The sequence below is a fragment of the Crocodylus siamensis genome, chromosome 2 (assembly GCF_052110815.1).
Source record: "Crocodylus siamensis isolate JL-2025a chromosome 2, ASM5211081v1, whole genome shotgun sequence".
NCBI classification, from domain to species: domain Eukaryota; kingdom Metazoa; phylum Chordata; order Crocodylia; family Crocodylidae; genus Crocodylus; species Crocodylus siamensis.
The window spans coordinates 20,441,027-20,458,596 of record NC_143396.1 but is presented as its reverse complement, the minus strand read 5'-3'; the positions used below and the strand labels follow the sequence as shown (position 1 = coordinate 20,458,596).

Sequence of the window (17,570 nt, the reverse complement as noted above, 5' to 3'; positions counted from 1 at the left end):
CAGAAGATATAGAAAAGCTGGTTTAAAATTGCAGTTCACCCTATTGAGTTGAGAGCTGGTGATTGCAGACTGAAGGATGGGGAAACACAGTGCAGCTGGCTGAAGGGAGAAGGAATGATTGATGCACTGATACATGACCTCAGCAGTCAAGGTGCTACTGCAGAATGGCAACCACAGAGGAACTGTTAGGACTTGAGCCCATTTCCTAGCATTTACAATATGAGCTTATTACAATAACCCTGGTGTGCTTATACCCTAACCCTTAGCCACTCCAACTCTTGTGTCTGTCATACATGGCTTAGTGTGAAAAAAGAACAAACTTGTTCAGTTTCCAAAGGCTTGAATAAACTAGATGTGTCATTTAGAAAACATATAACATGCTTTAACTACATGTAATAAACATGCAAGAGGCAAAGATTTTTGTGGGCAATATTTTTCATTAAACCAACTGCATAATACAAAAAGCTTATCTATCCCATCCATGGAGTTGGTCCACCTGCAAAAGTCCATGCCTCTGGCATATTTCCTGTACCATCACAGATATATCACTCCAACACTATGTAATAAACATGATTTTGCCAACAGTGAGGAAAAGAATAGTTCTGTTTAGCAATGCAATAACTGGTCATGGTTAGTCCTACACTGTGGCTATAAGTATAACCACAGCTAGCTTAAGACACAGCTGATCCCATTCTCCCTAAACTGTTATGCAGTTAACTACATTAGGCAAAGAGAAAGAGAAGTTCTCCTTACACTTTTAGCAACAGAGAACTAAGTTTCCTAGTACTCAGCATTGGCTTAAGCACCTGGGACTGTCATATTTAATATCACATGAGTTAACACTATACATTTTCTACCATAAAAAATTGTATTTTACATTTTTTTCTGTATTTTCCCTAGGAGGTATGCAAGTAAATCCCCTAGCTGATTTGGAACTCCTGTCTTTGTATATGTTCTGTAACACCATTGTATGCGCCTGGGTGTTTAAGAATCATAATCGTTAATAAATAATAATAATAAAAGACTCTTAGATGTGGAGGAGTGAAAAATTTCCTTGAATTCAAATTAAAAGAAAGACACAAATCAAGCTTTACACCCCTGCATTAAAGCTGCTCAGAGGACCTCTCTACGGATGAAGGTTTTTACATAATGAAATTAATTAAAATTCTATGTAATCCAATAATGTTTTACTACTTTACATAAAAAAGAAGGATATTAAGGCCCCACGTCAATAATATTAGCTCTTTTTGCTTCCAAGGGAATTGGATCAAATTCCTCATAAACCAGTTGAATAATGGCAGACGGAAAAGGCAGGAAGTTTTTATGGGTCTATCAGCCCAGTAGGAGCTCAGTCAGACTATTAAATTACAGCTAACCTTTAATGAAACTATATCAGATATGTTATCATTGTGCTTACAAGGTAACATATCAAACAAAATATCAGCTTAATTTTAACTACCATTTGTGAAGCCTGGATATATTAAATTTTGTATTTCTATTTTATTTATATTAAAATAATACTTCGCAAACATTTTTCAAGTTTGTCATATGCTGATATAGTGAAATCTTTCTCCTGCTTCTCTTTATTCTATTCATATTCACTACTTTTAGACAGATCACAGATCTGCGGCAGATGAACTTGTGTGAATTGTGACAGCTTTTCTGATTTCAAGACAGCTGCAATAATTTCCATACATCGAAGATCTGGACTCCACCAAAAAAACCAAAAGAACAACAAAATAAATCAGTGGGAGCACTTTGAGAACTGATGATGAAACACATTACTTACTAGTACATACATGGATAATAAGACCATCAAGAATTATACCATCAAGGATTCTTCCTAAATCAATCTCTAATTGAAGGTGTTATACGAAGAATCTTATTACATGGGTAGGTTATGTCACAATTGTCTTCTTCAGGCACAACCCCTCTGAAGCTTCTAGCACTGGTTACCCCTGAAATTAGGAGACTAATCTAGAAGGACATGATTTAGCATAGTAGTTCCTGGATTCAACTGCACTCAATTGTATGGGATAACTCATTTTTTACTGGAAGGGGAGGAGGAGTTAATATGCTACAATGAACAAATAAAAGCATGACTTTAACACCAGTATATGCACAATGGGATAAAACACATTTAAATACATATAACCCCCTAATCTGTATTTTCTTGCATACCACATGCCTCCAAACAAGACACATACCTTGTTTTTAGGAAGGTACAATATAGGAAAAAGGATTGTTCCAGAATCATTGCAGAGAGGGCTGACTGCATGAAGCAGTTCACCTGATGCTCACCCAGCTCACTGGCTCTTCAGGCCAAAGCTAGTGTTAACCCTCTAAAGCAGAACTGACAAATTGGTAACAATTCTGGCTGCTCAGCCAAAAGCTACTGCCAGTTCAGCAGAAGCTGCAAGCTGGTTAACACTGAATTCTGCCCCTACTGTGTGCTGTCCCAGAGAGAAGTGACCACCATTTTGGTATACATTATAGCAGGGGTGCCCAACCTTTTTGAATGTGGGGCCAGATCATGAACTTTTTATCACCCAGTGGGCCAGCAAGCCATATTCAAAGACCCCACAGGAAGCGGTATCACATCACACCCCCGAAATGAAAGTACAGTGTTTACTTCCGTTTTCCATCGCAGCACCTTGGGCCTCAGAAAACAGCTTGGAAGGCCGCATGTCGGCTCGCAGACCATATGTTGGACAAGCCTGCATTACAGCATGGTTTTCTCCTTGCTGCTCTTCCAGGAAAAAAAATTTTTTAAAAATCAGGTCCCCTGCTCAAGACCGCCCAATTTTGGAGGGCTGACTTTTGAAAGAAGAGGTGCATGTGATATACGAGTAAATATGGTAGTGACAAAGGCAGCATTAGTCATCAAGTAATCTGGAAGAGAACTCCAATAGCAATTGGTTTAAAACACTGAAAAACTATATCCACGAGGCTTTAAAGTTTTTAGAAACTGAGTATGGTGATTATAGCCTTCAACTAAGAGTTAAGTGAAGCACTGGCATGTCTTGAATGACCTACACACTATCATGGAATTTACCCACTTCTTCGCAGTTTGCAAACAAAAATGATGTACACACAGGTGTCTTTATCTAGCACTCTTCAAGGTTTATTAAGGGCCTTCAAAGTTATATTTTCCTTTTGCCTTTCACTACTGTGGTAAAGTGAAGAGAAACTCTATGGATCTCCTTATGGATTGCTTTAGCATCTGTACAGCAAGTGAGGAATCATATCTTACGTTACTATGGCAAATCTGTCCAATGTTCACTCAAACTTCAGAAGAAAAAAAAGTTTACTAGAACAGCTGCATAGATGAATTTCCAACAGGACTAGAATGACACAATCACTTCTGCTGGTACTCTTCAGCTTCCCTGCTAAGTTCTCCACAGCTAAGGGAAACTTCTTGTAGCTCTAACAGTTAATTTAAAGAACACATGCTATCTTCATTGATCTTTAATTTGGAGAACCGGCATTTCACAGACTGGCAGACAAATGAATACTTTGCAGCCATGTACACAAATCTTCCTGTTACATCAGGGTTAATGGATAGGCAGTTCTTTGGATAAGCACATCTTCTGCTTTTCTTCTTCACCCTTTCACTTTCTTTTCCATTTGCATTGATGTATTGCTACTGATCTCTTTCTCCCTCACTTTTTCTTTGCTTCTAAAAATCTTAGTGGTAAAATGGTAAGCATTTATGCAGGGGGCATAGAGCTTCAGTGAACTGCTTGTCTGTTTTGTATGATGTATGCCTTTAACTAACAAATAGATCTAAGCAGGTGTTTGGATTTTCTCAAGCAGTTTCTTTAAGATTGATGAAGTATTTGACCAAATGCAGACACATGAGAAGTAACTGAACATACATTATTTTGGACAATCCTTTAAAAAAGGATCTATCCACCAAACTGCCTTATAGTCCTATATGATGACTCGTAAACCTAGTAAGATGCATTAGGGTTTTGTTATCCCTGCCACAATATCCTGCAATTAAATATGGTAAAAAAAAAAAAAAAAAGGCAAAACTGTAAACACTTTGCTGTCTCAAACTCATGTGTACTGAAACTTTTTTTTCCCCTGGGTTAAAGACGGAGGACCAAATCTCAGTCAAACTGGAGTAGCTCCATTTACTTTACTGGCCCTGTGCTGATATATGCTAGCTGAGAATCTGTTCCAGCATTTCACATAACTCAATCACAACTTCTTCAAGAAAGAAGAGAACATTGTGAGAAAATCCCAAGGAGCAATTATAAATTGTACCATTTACTGGTACTGGAAAGAACCTCTGAGATTGGCTTGAAAATATGGGTCATTTGCATCACTAAATGCTGGTGATTTAGTTGATGACATTCCTGACTCTCAGTATGTACTGAACCAATGCCACACCCTTGTATTAGGAGGTAGTGTGGCTCTTGGAAAGGTAATTTTATAGTTCCATATTTACTCGAATACAAGATGAGGCTTTTTTCCTCCAGTCACATTCACATACAAGGAAACCTCATTATTATACTGCTACCAAAGCAGCACATACTCATTAATCTTCTTCTTTTGTACGGCTAGGGCAAGCAATAGCAGAGAAGGTGCAGATTAATTAACATTGTGCATTGAGGGTTGATAGCTAGTCGATGACATCCAGGAGGATTGCTTCAGTCCCTCCATGACACAAGGGGATATCAGGAGTAGACGCAAATACTGAGCAATACTGAGTTGTGGGGCCACTAAAATGCTGCTTCAAAGTGTATTTATGGAGTGCCTATGCTAAAATTTGCAGCAGTTTCAAAAAAGGCAAAAATGCAAAATGCATCAATTCTGGATGAACTAACTCTGTGGGTACCTGTAGTCATTTTGTGCATACTAATACAGATAAATATATCTCAAGACCAGTGTTTTCAAATGTGCTTCTCACTTCCATGTGCTCAGGGAGAGTAGGGTCTGACTGTAAGGAGTGGGGGAAAGGGCTGCAGAGGGAAGAAGCTGGGGTGGAGGGAAGAGGACAAGGGGGCTACCTGACCTCTCAGACATATTTTCCCTGCTGTAACAGTGGGAGTGGAACAAATTCAAGGCAAACCTCCAACAATTAGATTCTATATCTGGAAAATTATAACAAATTTATACATTTTCCATATTTTTCCTTAATTTAACTTATATTCAGGTTCATTTATATTTAGTAAATACAGTAGATAAAATTATCCTCATATTGGTCTAGCATATGCATATAGTTTTGTTAAGTCTGTAAAATGCTTTAGAGAAGCTTGGAGGAGTAAAAACACCATATCAATTTAAGATAATTATTTTGAAGGGATTTAATACACAAAAATAGTGTAGACTGCCATATTATTATTATAAGCTGATTTCTCACAATGGAGATAAAAGTATTTAATCAACGTATTCCTAGATATGACTTATGTTTAATCTTTCTTAAAGGAAATTGATTACTATATTTTCCTTGTCATATAATTAAGCACCAGCTGAGTCATATGCTTCACACTTTGAAATATGATTCCATCAGCAAGCCACTGGTTCCATCAGCTAAGGAAGAATTTCTTTTATAAACAAGTACTACTAAAGATACAAGAATACTGCTATTCTATGCATTTCTTATACTGAGATATTTTGGAATAAATTTTCAACAGTGGTTTTGGAGAACAAAGGTTCACAGAAACATTTAACAATAATAGTCTCTAATATGTCCTGGAAAGTTTAGAAATAATAATAATAAAAACATAATTTGGAAGATATGTTTTGAGTGCAACAGAAGCTACTGCTACTAGCTTACTGCTCACTAGTCACTTGTGTAACAGTCTAATATTATAAAAGCCTACGTCTGTCTGTCCGATTAGCGTGGCCCTGCCCTCTACAAGGTAGAGCTGAACTAGGTTGTCCTGCACCTCACCAGCATATATATTGTTGGAGAATCCCAGGACTTGTCACAAGAACACCTGGTTCCAGTCACGAGTGAGTCTGTCTGTCTGTTTGTCCAACCATCCGTCTGTAACGCTTAATTCACACTGAGATTGGCTGTCTCAGCAGCCAATCAGCATGCCCTACACAGACAGAGCCAGACAGCAGAGCGCCGCCATGACAGTGGGGACTGAGGGGCCAGAGGGGAGGGAGCGAGGCCAGCAGAGGCCAGGAGTGTTTGGACTGCAGGTGGTAGCAGCACTACACTGCCATGATAGCAGGGACAGAAGGGAAGGGTGCCAAGGCCCACGCACCCTTTCTCTTGTCAGGCAATTGGCTAGTAGGATATATGGTTATAGAAAAACTTGTATTTTTCTAAAAATAGCAACAAAGATCCTTTACGGAAGTGAATGCCATATCATTTGAAAATCAGCATCTTCTCAAAGAGAGGTTTGGTGTGCGAAAGACATAGTATGGCGATTCAAAAACAAAACTCTAAGTTAAAAATCTGGGCTCTGAGATGGTTTTCCTCTATAACCCTGAATTTGCTCCTCTATTTTTCTGAATTCATTCTCTTCAATTCCTCCATTCCTACAGTGCAGATGGTCTTCCAAATAACCCACCCTCATAAATATGCAGTAGTCAGAACACATTTGCACCTCACAATTTAATCCATACAAATTTATCATCAACTTTGTTTACTGTTTTTCTGTAAGTTTTAATCCACATTATATCAATATTGAAGCTAGTTTTAATTAATATTTAAATGATGATATCAGGAAATACTATATCAAATTATTTACTAAAATTAATTTTAATTTCAAATGCCATTCACTATATTTATGTATAATTCTACAATTCGAAATTGTAAATCATGTTCAAGTGTGACAGCAGTTAGATTTAGTTGTGATAACTAGCAGTACTAGCTTTCTAACGATCTTCTAGTACTAGCCCTCAATTTTTTGCAGTTCCCCACCACACTTCCCATATTCACCCGAATCCAAGATGACCCTGAATTTAAGACCAGTCAAGAATTAGATTATATACATGGAGAATTTATAAATTTGGTATAATTTTCCAGCACAGAATACAATTATTGGAGGGTCATCTTAAATTTGTCCCCCCCCCCCCCCATACACACACTGCTGCAATGGGGAAAGCAGTGTTGGGGGGGGCAGGCAGGCAGGGGCAAACAACTTAACTCCTGCTCCTTGCCTCCCAACACTTTGTGTTTCCTACTGCCTGACTTACTGTGGGGTTGGGCCCAGGGTCAGAGCTTCAGCCACAGCCTCAACTGCAGCCACAGCAGCTGCCTGCCTGCCCACTGCCTTGTACTCAACTCCAAGATGAGTACCCCCACCATTATACAGAAATTTAAAAAAAACCTCTTCTTGGAATCAAGTAAATATGATAACCATTACTGGCATGTTTGCTAATACCCTAAAATAAAATGCAAATCTTTCACATTTTCCAATACGCACTCTCTCATGGGGTTCCTTGCTATGTAACTGCCTATTAGTGTATTGCCCAGACCATCTTCACCCACCACCCATTTCCAGCCTTGAACCTTGTATGGCTCTTCTCACCTTATGCCCTCTTGTCTTACATTTTAAAAAGAGTCAGAACAAGCTTTGGACCTACTCTTGCTGTAGGATCCCTTATGCTCCTGCAGAACCCCTTTAACTGAAATGAAATTCCATGCACATATGAAGAAGGGAAGTGACTGTTAGTTGAAAATCTTTTTTAGTGAACCTAAGTTACTTACCGAGTAACTTATCTTTCTCCTTCAAGTGATTGTCTATAGACACATGCTCAATGCTAGTGAGTTCAAAGCAGTGCCAACATACCTAACGGTGGGTCTAAGGGTCCCAAGTGAAAAGTGCCTTACCAAATGTAGTACCGGCCCAGGAGACTTCAATGGTACCATGTCTGGTAAAGGTATGTATCCCTGGGGAGCTACAACATTGATATTGGTCATGGAGACATTACACAGAAAGACTGCAAGCTGCCTGGGATATAGTGGAATGTGCTCTAACTACTGTCAGCAGTTCCACTACTGAGGTCCTGTAATATATTAAGTCAGTCAGATATCAAACAGGACAAACATTGGGCTGATACTGCTGTGCCCTTGGACCTCTTGGCTAAGGAAATAAACAGCTGTGAAAAAATTTAGCCCTGTGGAGGTGAGTGGCACGGGCTCTTTTCATTGTTGAGTGAGTACAACGTTTCAGTCCAGAAAGAGAAAAATTTTGCTTGTGGTGCCCACGAATATGAACTCTTTACATATTCTCCCAACTCCTATGAGTTTTAGCACATTGATGAGGTTTAGCTTCTCTGGCATCAAACCATCTTAATGTTTATTGACATGAGCTCACCAACTTAAAAGATTAAGGGCTTGAGAGGAAAAAACAATACTGCTTAGCACTAGGGCTGTGAATTAATGGCAGTTAACTCATGCAATTAAAACATTAATTAGCTCGTGACTTAATTTTTAATGCATCAGTCACGCAAGTGGTTCTGAAGCCTGCACCTGGGCTCCACTCCACCGCCTCTGGGCCGCCCAGCAGGGAGCAGTGGCAGCACAGAGGACCGAAGGGCAGCCTGGGTGCGGGCTCCAGGCAGCTGCAGCAGGAATGTGGGGGCACACAGATACAGACGCACATGAGCAGCCACAGCCTGCATGCTGCATGTGGAGCAGAGCCATGACAGTAAGTCTGTGGAGGGGGAGGGCTGGAGGGAGAGAATCTGCAACCCCCTCCCCTTCCCTTTCCCCTCGGCAGACTTACTGATGCGGCATGCATGGGTTGGTGGGTGTCCCTCACTGCGAAGCCATAGCACCCCCCAGCCCTGCTACTGCCCCTCACTCCTGACCCACAGTACCCCAGCATCCTGCCAGGGTGTATAGGGACCCACCTTCCCCAGGCTTCAAGCCCCACACCTTCCTCCACACCTTCCCGAATCCCACCCCCCCATGCACACACACACTCCAACCATACAAAGTACCTGCATAATTTAGAGTTTTTAGCTGTGCAATTAAAATCATGATTAACTGCAACTAGTTTTTTAAAGCACGCAACTAAATGTGATCAAATTTTTTAATTGCTTGACAGCTCTACTTAGCACACATTGTACTAGTACTTCCACCAGGTCAAGAAGACCGAACCACAAAAGGAATCAATGCCATCATGTTTAGAGGGAGATTAGGGAGCAAATGGTTTGTAGCCAGCTGGTATGTGGCACTAGAAAGAAACACGAGACAAATCTTTACCATTATCATAAAGCAATTCTCTACCAGCAGGATGAGATCTTGGGAGAGACTAAAATCAATCCTGAGAGCGCGCGGCCCTGGCTGTCAGGCACCCCAGAGCAGCTCCTGTGAAACCACCATTGAGAAAACCTTAGTGAAAACACTTCAGGTGACTGAGAGGATGAATGGTAAGACCTTGTACTGTTAATGGTCTGACCTAGCATAAATCCAAAGCAACTCTTGTTTGCAATGTGGAAATGGGCATCTTACAGACAAGAAATTGCATATTAGTCCCCCAGTTGCAAGAACAGTATGATGATGACCTTAACTTTGGGAATGAAAGCATTCTTCAGCCTCTGATGGGATGCTGCTCCTCTTTCATTTTGGGGGGAAGGGGACATGTGTAGCAGAGCTCACCCAGGCAGTGTGGTGCAGGTGCAGCCCACCCGCCATCACCCAGTACTCCACATAGGGCTGAGCCCAGCCCACTTCTGCCCCGGGTAGCCTACACTATGCTCCTGCTCATACCCATCCCATGCCCACCAGATAGCACTGCCCAGGCCCCAGTCAGCATCCACAGCTTTACAGCAGGACTGCTCTCAGTATGGCTGCAGCTGCCCGGGTACTACTCAGCTCCCCCTGCCTCAAGCATCTCTTCCTCCTCCTCCCCCTATTATGCCACTCCAGGCACCAGGCACTGCAGGGCAGCCACGGAGACACGTGCTGAGCAGCAGATGCCCAGCCAGGTGGGGGGGGAAGCTGCAGCCAGGCAGCTCCTGCCCCAGTGTGCATGGCTTCAGCTGCAGCTCCTGGCCACCTTCCACCCACTCTGTTCACCCCACACAATAAGCAGCCACAATAACGTGGCCTAGTGGAAGGCAGCCAGGAGCTGGAGCCCTATATGCTGGGGCACAAGCTGCCTGGCTGCAGCTTTCCCCCCAACCTGGCCTGGCATCTGCTGCATGACACACATCCCCATGGCTTCCCCATGCTGCAGACTGCCTGGAGCAGTAGGAGGTAAAGGAGGAAGAGGAGCCACTGGAGGTGGAAGAGCTGAGCAGCACCCAAGTAGCTGGGGGAGCAGCAGCAGCAGCAGCCCTGCCAGGAAGCTGTGCTGGCTGGATCCAGGGGCAGACATAGGTTGGATATGGGAGGGAGCATGGCACAGCAGGAGCTGTGGGAGGTAAAAACATCAGGAGGGAGTGGGCTGGGCTTGGCCCTATGTGGAGTACTGGGTGCTGGCGGGTGGGCTGCACCTGCACCACACTGCCTGAATGAGCTCTGCTACACGTTCCTTTCCCAGAAAAATGAAAGAGGAGCAGCACCCCATCTGAGGCTGAAGAACGCTTTCATTCCCAAAGTTAAGATCATCATACTGTTCTTGCACCTGGGGAACTGAAATGCAATTTCTTGTCCGTGGCAGTGCGTGGGATTCTTCTGTCCTAATTGCAGGATTTGGCACTTGTCCTTGTTGAACCTCATGAGATTTCTTTTGGCCCACTCCTCCAATTTGTCTAAATTGCTCTGAAGCCTAGCCCTAACCTCCAACATATCTACTACATCCCCACAGATTGATGTCATTCATGAACTTGCTGAGGGTGCAATCCATCCCAACTTCCAGATCATTAATGAAAATATTGAACAAAACCAGCCCCAGGACCAACCTGTGGGGCACTCCACTTGATACCAGCTGTCAACTAGATCTCAAGCCATTGATCACTACCTGTTGAGCCTGATAATCCAGCTAGCTTTCTATCCACCTTACAGTCCATTCACCCAACCCATATTTCCACAGTTTGCATGCAAGAATGCTGTAGGAGACCGTATCAAATGCCTTGCTAAAGTCAAGGTATATCACATGCACTGCTTTTCCTGCATCCACAGAGCCAGTCATCTCATCATAAAAGGCAATCAGGTTGGTCAGGCATGACTTGCCCCTGGCGAATCCATGCTGACTCTTCCTAATCTCCTTCTCCAAGTGCTTACAAATGGATTTCTTGAGCACCTGCTCCATTTTTCCAGAAACTGAGGTGAGGCTGACTGGTCTGTAGTTCCCTGGATCCTCCTTCTCACCTTTCGTAAAGATGGGCACTATATTTACTCTTTTCCAATCATCCAGAACCTGCCTTTATGGCCATGAGTTTCCAAAAATAATGGCCAGCAGCCCTGCAACCATATCAGCCAACTCCCTCAGCACTCTCAGATTATTTCCATCTGGTCCCATGGACTTGTACATGTCCAGCTTTTCTAAATAGTCCCTAACCTGTTCTTTCACCATTGAGGTCTGTTCACTTTCCCCCAAAACTGTACTGCCAGATACTGTAATTTGGGAGCTGACCCTGCCTGTGAAAACCAAGGCATTGAGTACTTCAGTCTCTCTCATCTTCTGTCACTAGGCTGCTTCCCCCATTCAGTAAGGGACCCATACTTACCCTCACCTTCCTCTTGTTACTAACATACTTGTAGAAACCCTTCTTGTTACCCTTCACATCCCTTGCTAGCTGCAACTTCAGCCTTCCTGATTTCATCCCTACATGCCCAAGCAAAATTCTTATATTTCTCCCTAGTCATCTAAGCTTCCACTTCATGCAAGCTTCCTTTTTGTGTTTAAGCTTGCCAAAAGTTTTCTGCTAAGCCAAGCTGGTCACCTGGCATACTTGCTGTTCTTCCTACACAACAGGATGTTTTTTTCCTGCGCTCTCAGTAAGGTTTCTTTAAAATGCAATCAAATCTTCTGGACTCCTTTCCCCCTCAGACTGGCCTTCCAGGGGGATCCTGCCCATGAGTTCCCTGAGCTAATCTAAGTTGGCTTTCTGCAGTTTAGAGTCCATACTATGCTGCTCTCCTTTCTTCTTTTTGTCACAGTTCTTAACTCAACCATCTCATGGTCATTGGTGTCCAAGTTGCCAGCCACTTCTACATTCCCCATCAATTCTTCCCTGTTTGTGAGCAGCAAGTCAAGAGCACAGCCCCTAGTTGGTTCTCCAGCACTTGCACCAGGAAGTTGTCCAGTGCTCTCCAAAAACTTCCTAGATTCCCTGCGCACTGCTGCATTGCCCTCCCAGATGTCAGGTTGACTGAAGTCACCCATGAGAACCAGAGCCTGTGTTCAGGAAACTTCTGCTAGTTGTCTGAAGACAGCCTCATCCATCTCATCCTCCTGGTCTGGTAGTCTATAGTAGACCATCACCATAACAACACACTTGCTACTCTCCCCTCTGACTCTAACCCAGAGACTTTCAACAGGCCTATCTCCAGTTTCATACTGGAGCTTTCATATGCAGTCATATGGCTTTTACACACAGCACAACTCCTCCTCTTCTCCCCTGTCTGTTCCTCCTGCACAGTTTGTACCCATCCATTGCAGTGCTCCAGTCATGTGAGCTCCCACATCTGTTATTCCAATCGCATCATAGTTCTTTGACTGTGCAAGGACTTCCAATTCTTCCTGCTCATTTCCCAGGCTCCATGTGTACGTGTACGGACACCTGAGGTAATTAGCTGCTTGCCCTACTTTCTCAGGAAGAACAAGGTGACCTCCCCTGTTGCCCCCTCTTCCTTGTGCTTCCTCCAGATCTCTCCCTTCCCCACTTACCTCAGGGCTTTGGTCTTCATCCCCTGGCAAACCAAGTTTAAAGCCCCCGTCACTAGGTTAATGAGCCTGTTTGTAAAGATGCTCTTCCCTATCTTCATCAGGTGGATCCTGTCTCTTCCTAGGAATCATTCTTCTTGGAACTATGTCCCATAGTTGAAGAAGCTGAATCCATGCTGTTTTATTTCCGCCCAGTATATCACATAGTTAAAATCCCACAGAATTACTTGCTATCCAGCTTTTGGAAAGAATACTTTCACAAAGGAAGTGGTTGAGTTTCTTGAGTGTAATGCCACCTATCTTCTATAAAGCTAATATCATCTTTAACTGAGGTTAAGTAATGACTTTCCACATTAGAGGTCCTTTCTTAATTCTTCAATGTTATTGTACTCAGGTAATTTACTATATTGCTTTTTCCTTTTTATGCCTAGCTGGTTCTTTATATTAGCCAATGATATATTTATGGGTTGTGTCTATCACAGGGACTTTTAAACAAATAAACTTTACTTTTTCAGAACAAAAATATATCATCTTACTTAGCGGGTAACAATTCCCCTAATTCTAACTGTATTATGTTTTTCATCCTATATCTATAAAATGGAATGGTTCTATACTGAAAAAACAATTTGATGGAATCAAATCAATGGTCTATGTACCACTGACCTACCAGCTCAATTATTGCAAATTACTGTATTTAGGAATAAACCAGAACACCCATAAAATTCTACTGATACAAAGGGGGTAAAAAAAAAAAAAGAAAGAAAAAAAGACTATCTTGCTTCATAGCATATATGTGCTATGAAGAAGTCACTGTGGGCATATCAGGGTCCACACTGGCTTGTCCCTGAAGTTCAAGGTCTCCATGGGACAGGTACTATGTATTTGAGAGACGCTCTGTCCCTATGTGACCCTGACATCCCAGAGCAGTCACTTCTCAGTAGTTTAATACATGGAAGACAGACTTTTTCACAGAAAGTGGACTGTGCTGTTAACTCATTCCCTAAGATCTTAAAATGACTCACTCTGACTCCTTGCAAGAAAACAAACTCATCACTTGAGTCCCAGTACATCAATCAAGCAATTTCTTGCACAGGTTATGGATTGCAGATAAGTGCAGAGAGACATACAATGAAATGTAAATGGTTTTTAAAAGTTTAACCATTATTTCCAAAACATTCCCCATTTTTTAAGAGAATTTTTCAAACCAGTGCAAGTTTTTAATGTATTCACTATTGAGACTTTTGAGAAGTAATAGCAGTACAATCAGAAAAACTAATTATATCATACACGCGGCATATATATTTATATTGCAAACTTCAATGATGATGTATACATGATGACTGAATATGTAGCCTGCAGTAAGGCTCTGCCAACTGAAACGATATTCAGAGTATCTGAGTAGGCAACTACCACCTTATGGTCTTGTCATCACTTGAAACTCCCATTGCAAACAATCACAACAGAATCAGGGCTCATCTTTAAACAACACAGCCAAGATTTTCAAAAGTGACTACTGCTTCAGTTCACACATTCTCTCCTGGAGATACCTTAAGAAAATGACCCATTTTCAAAAACCATTATGCTCTCACCCTTTCAAAATTTATCACTTCAGCATAGTTCAAGCTGGACACCCAGAATTTTTAATGCAATTTAAGGAAATCTTAACCAAACATCACTCATGTGCAATACTGTATTTCTCTCTAATATTGGTTATTATGCATTAAATAGCTTTGTTTTGGTTATTATGCATTTGCTTTGCTCCCCACCATTGTTTCAGAGGAATATTTAATGGTATAGAATTTTTAAATCCTTAAAATGTAATTTTTGAGGTAACTTTTCATTGTAATTAACACTAAGTTACAATATGTTGTCATCCTTTATAAGAATGTACCAGCCATGGAAGTTAAGCACAAAGCTAAAAAAAAAAATTCCTCAAACTTCATATAACTTAAATAGGGGGGGGAAAACCCTTTATTTTACTCTTAATCACATTTATTACCAGTTAAATAGATCATAAGACAGGAAAAATGCTGAAAAAAACCAAGAAATGTATAATATAGATGGGGAAGACAGTGTGCCAAAGGACAGGGAGCCAACTTAACAGATGATGCATTTAGGAGTTTCCTAGGGCTGGGTGGAGCCTGATTTACTAACAGTAGCACAAAACACATTTTGATAAGATAACCATTGGGATTTATCTGGCAATCTTGAATAAATTTTCTCATGGTAAGAACAATTAAAGTATTTGAAAGACTGTTCCCAAAATTTTGAGTTATTCCAAAACTAATTTCAGTTTTGCCATTTGCCACTCTTCATATTTACTGGAAACTGCCTTCTAGATGAGGGGAAGGCAATCCCTGGCACAGATGTCACAGCATAGCATGGAAAGGCATTTTGCTTGGCATGTGCACCTTGGGGTGGACAGTGGGGAAGGGGCTGGAGCTGTACTGCCACGAGGATCAGGGCCCTTGCGGCTGCTCTGCTGTCTACCCTGGCATGCCAACATCTTACAAGTCAAAGTTGTGGGTGTTTTTGGCACTCTGCCAAAAAACGATGCTAAACCCAGTTCTAGATCTTCAATGAATACTTCATACAGTGATCAAACTCACCTAGAGATGCATCAGATGGGCCCAAGTACTGAAATCTCTCTATACTTGCAGTACTTGGCCCCACACTCTCCTGCCATACTGAGGATTAGGGTTCACAACACCACAGTTTTCCATGTTCAGGGTCTTCCACCCATGTCTTTTTCCCAGATGCCCAATATACCCACATTTCTTTGTGGGTAAATATATCATTTTCTTTTTAAATCAATTTGTAAACAAGACAATACCCTCACTTCATACTATTTATACATTGATTTTGTTTCACTCTGACTTCTGATTTAACAAATCAACTTTCAATTAAAAGATTTTTTGCTAACAAGAGATTACATGTTGAACCATTAAAGCATCATTTTTTTCTTTTGATTTCTATTGTCTTTTTGCATTCTCCTAATATCTGACAAATTAGGCTTCTGACCATGAAAGCTCACACCTCCCTGAACCAGTTGGTCTCTGAAGTGTCAACTTGTCCTGTCTTCTGTCTATTTTTCATGTATTGTTTAACTGATGTCTGACTAGTAACATATTTACTTGCACATCAAACACATCTCTTACCCCAAAATTAAACCTCCAAAATTAGGATGTCTTAAACAGGTAAGCTGATTTTTCTTCCCTGGAACTGAAGCAGGAAAGCGTTGCTACAAAAGGCCTGCCTTGTTTCTCCCTCTGCCCATGTCACGGAGAGAGGGGGTTGAGTTCACCCTTTAGAGGCAGAGTTACAGTGTTAAGCTGCACAGCCAGAGTCACAGCCACTGCAAGCAGAATCCCTTAGAGTTGACATTCAGCCATAACTGGAAAAAATTTTCTTCTTCATTCTGTCTTCCCAAAGCAAAGTGAGTGTCTTATTTTAGGGTGTGTTGTATGCAAGAAAATACAGCGGTTATCCAGCACTGCCTATTACAAAAAATGCACCTGGCAAAAGTGCCTTAACCTACAGACTCTATGAAAAGATCAACATTGAAAGGCCTGGGTTCAACCCAAACCTTTTGGTATAAAAATCAAATTAAAGCTGTTGGACTTGTGTGTTGTATGTTACCCTTTATTGAGCAGAGCAGTATGTTTGGAAAAAAAGAGTAAAAAAGTGCTCCTGTATATTCCAAGTTCTTGTAAAAGACCAGTTAAAAAAAAAAAGAATTACATTTAAAATTATTGTTCCTTAAGAATTAAAGTTCTAGTTTGCAGTAAAATCAAGGAAAATCAAGTATTCTTTTAATTCTGTAAAATTACCATATTTGATTACAGAGAGGGTATCTCAGACAAAAGGTGAACCTCCTAATCAACTGTACTCAGAAGAGAAAATTAAACTTTTAAAATAAAACTCTAGTATAATCACATGTATGGATCTGTTCTCAAAAAGTCTTATTGACTTCACAAGGGGAATTGTAGTGGATTAAATTCTTCTATTTTCTTTCCTGAAAAACCATACCTATAAATGAAGGCAGTTTGGTAAAACAAAATCTTCAATCAGAGAAGGTGTAAGAAATTCAAGGATCCATATGCTATTGTTTCACCGGGTTTTGCAACCTTGTTGTGGAGGCTCAGTGTCTAGGAGTGAAAAGGTTGTCTCCAGGACTCATGCCATCTTTGGCCTTTAAATGAGAGTGTCAAACAAAGAGGGCATTAAGTTGGTGGCTCCACTTAAAACCGAAGAGAGTCTACCAACTCATTCCATAAAAACCAATGAAATACTGTTGTCCCATGAAGGATAAGAAAAAATACCCGAATACAAGGTTTAGCCCATGAATCCAGAGAGAGAAAAGAATTCAGGGAGTTCATTTTTGTTACTTATTTAGGAGAATCGACATGTAATGTGGATTTGACAGAAGAAAATGTAAACAATTTCAAAGATCTAAAGATTTTGATTTTCAAATTATACCACAATTTACATTATTTGTAACAGACATACCACATTATAAGTATTACAGGCCAATCTGTTCTCTTATCTGTACATATAAGTGTTGTGGATCTTCTCTTCTGTCAAGTTTGTCTCTTCATAATTTTGTTAGTTCATTCCTACTAACGTGTATGTTAATAGAGCTGAACTGATACCACTATGTTAAACAGAAGAAACAATACTATAACATTTAAATATATCAAGGTTAATTTCACATTTAGGCTTTAATTGCATTCAGTCTAAGTTAGGCCTGTAAGTTTCTATAAAGACAGAATATTTTTTCAAATTATGAAGAAAATCAAAGCTTAAAACAAGTCTTGC

The 17,570-nt window shown here is 41.0% G+C and overlaps 1 protein-coding gene across 1 annotated transcript in view; it reads right to left on the bottom strand.

Moving 5' to 3' along the window:
- RGS12 (regulator of G protein signaling 12) overlaps positions 1-17,570 on the bottom strand; it is a 160,902-nt gene that overhangs the window by 4,736 nt on the left and 138,596 nt on the right. The window lies entirely within an intron of this gene.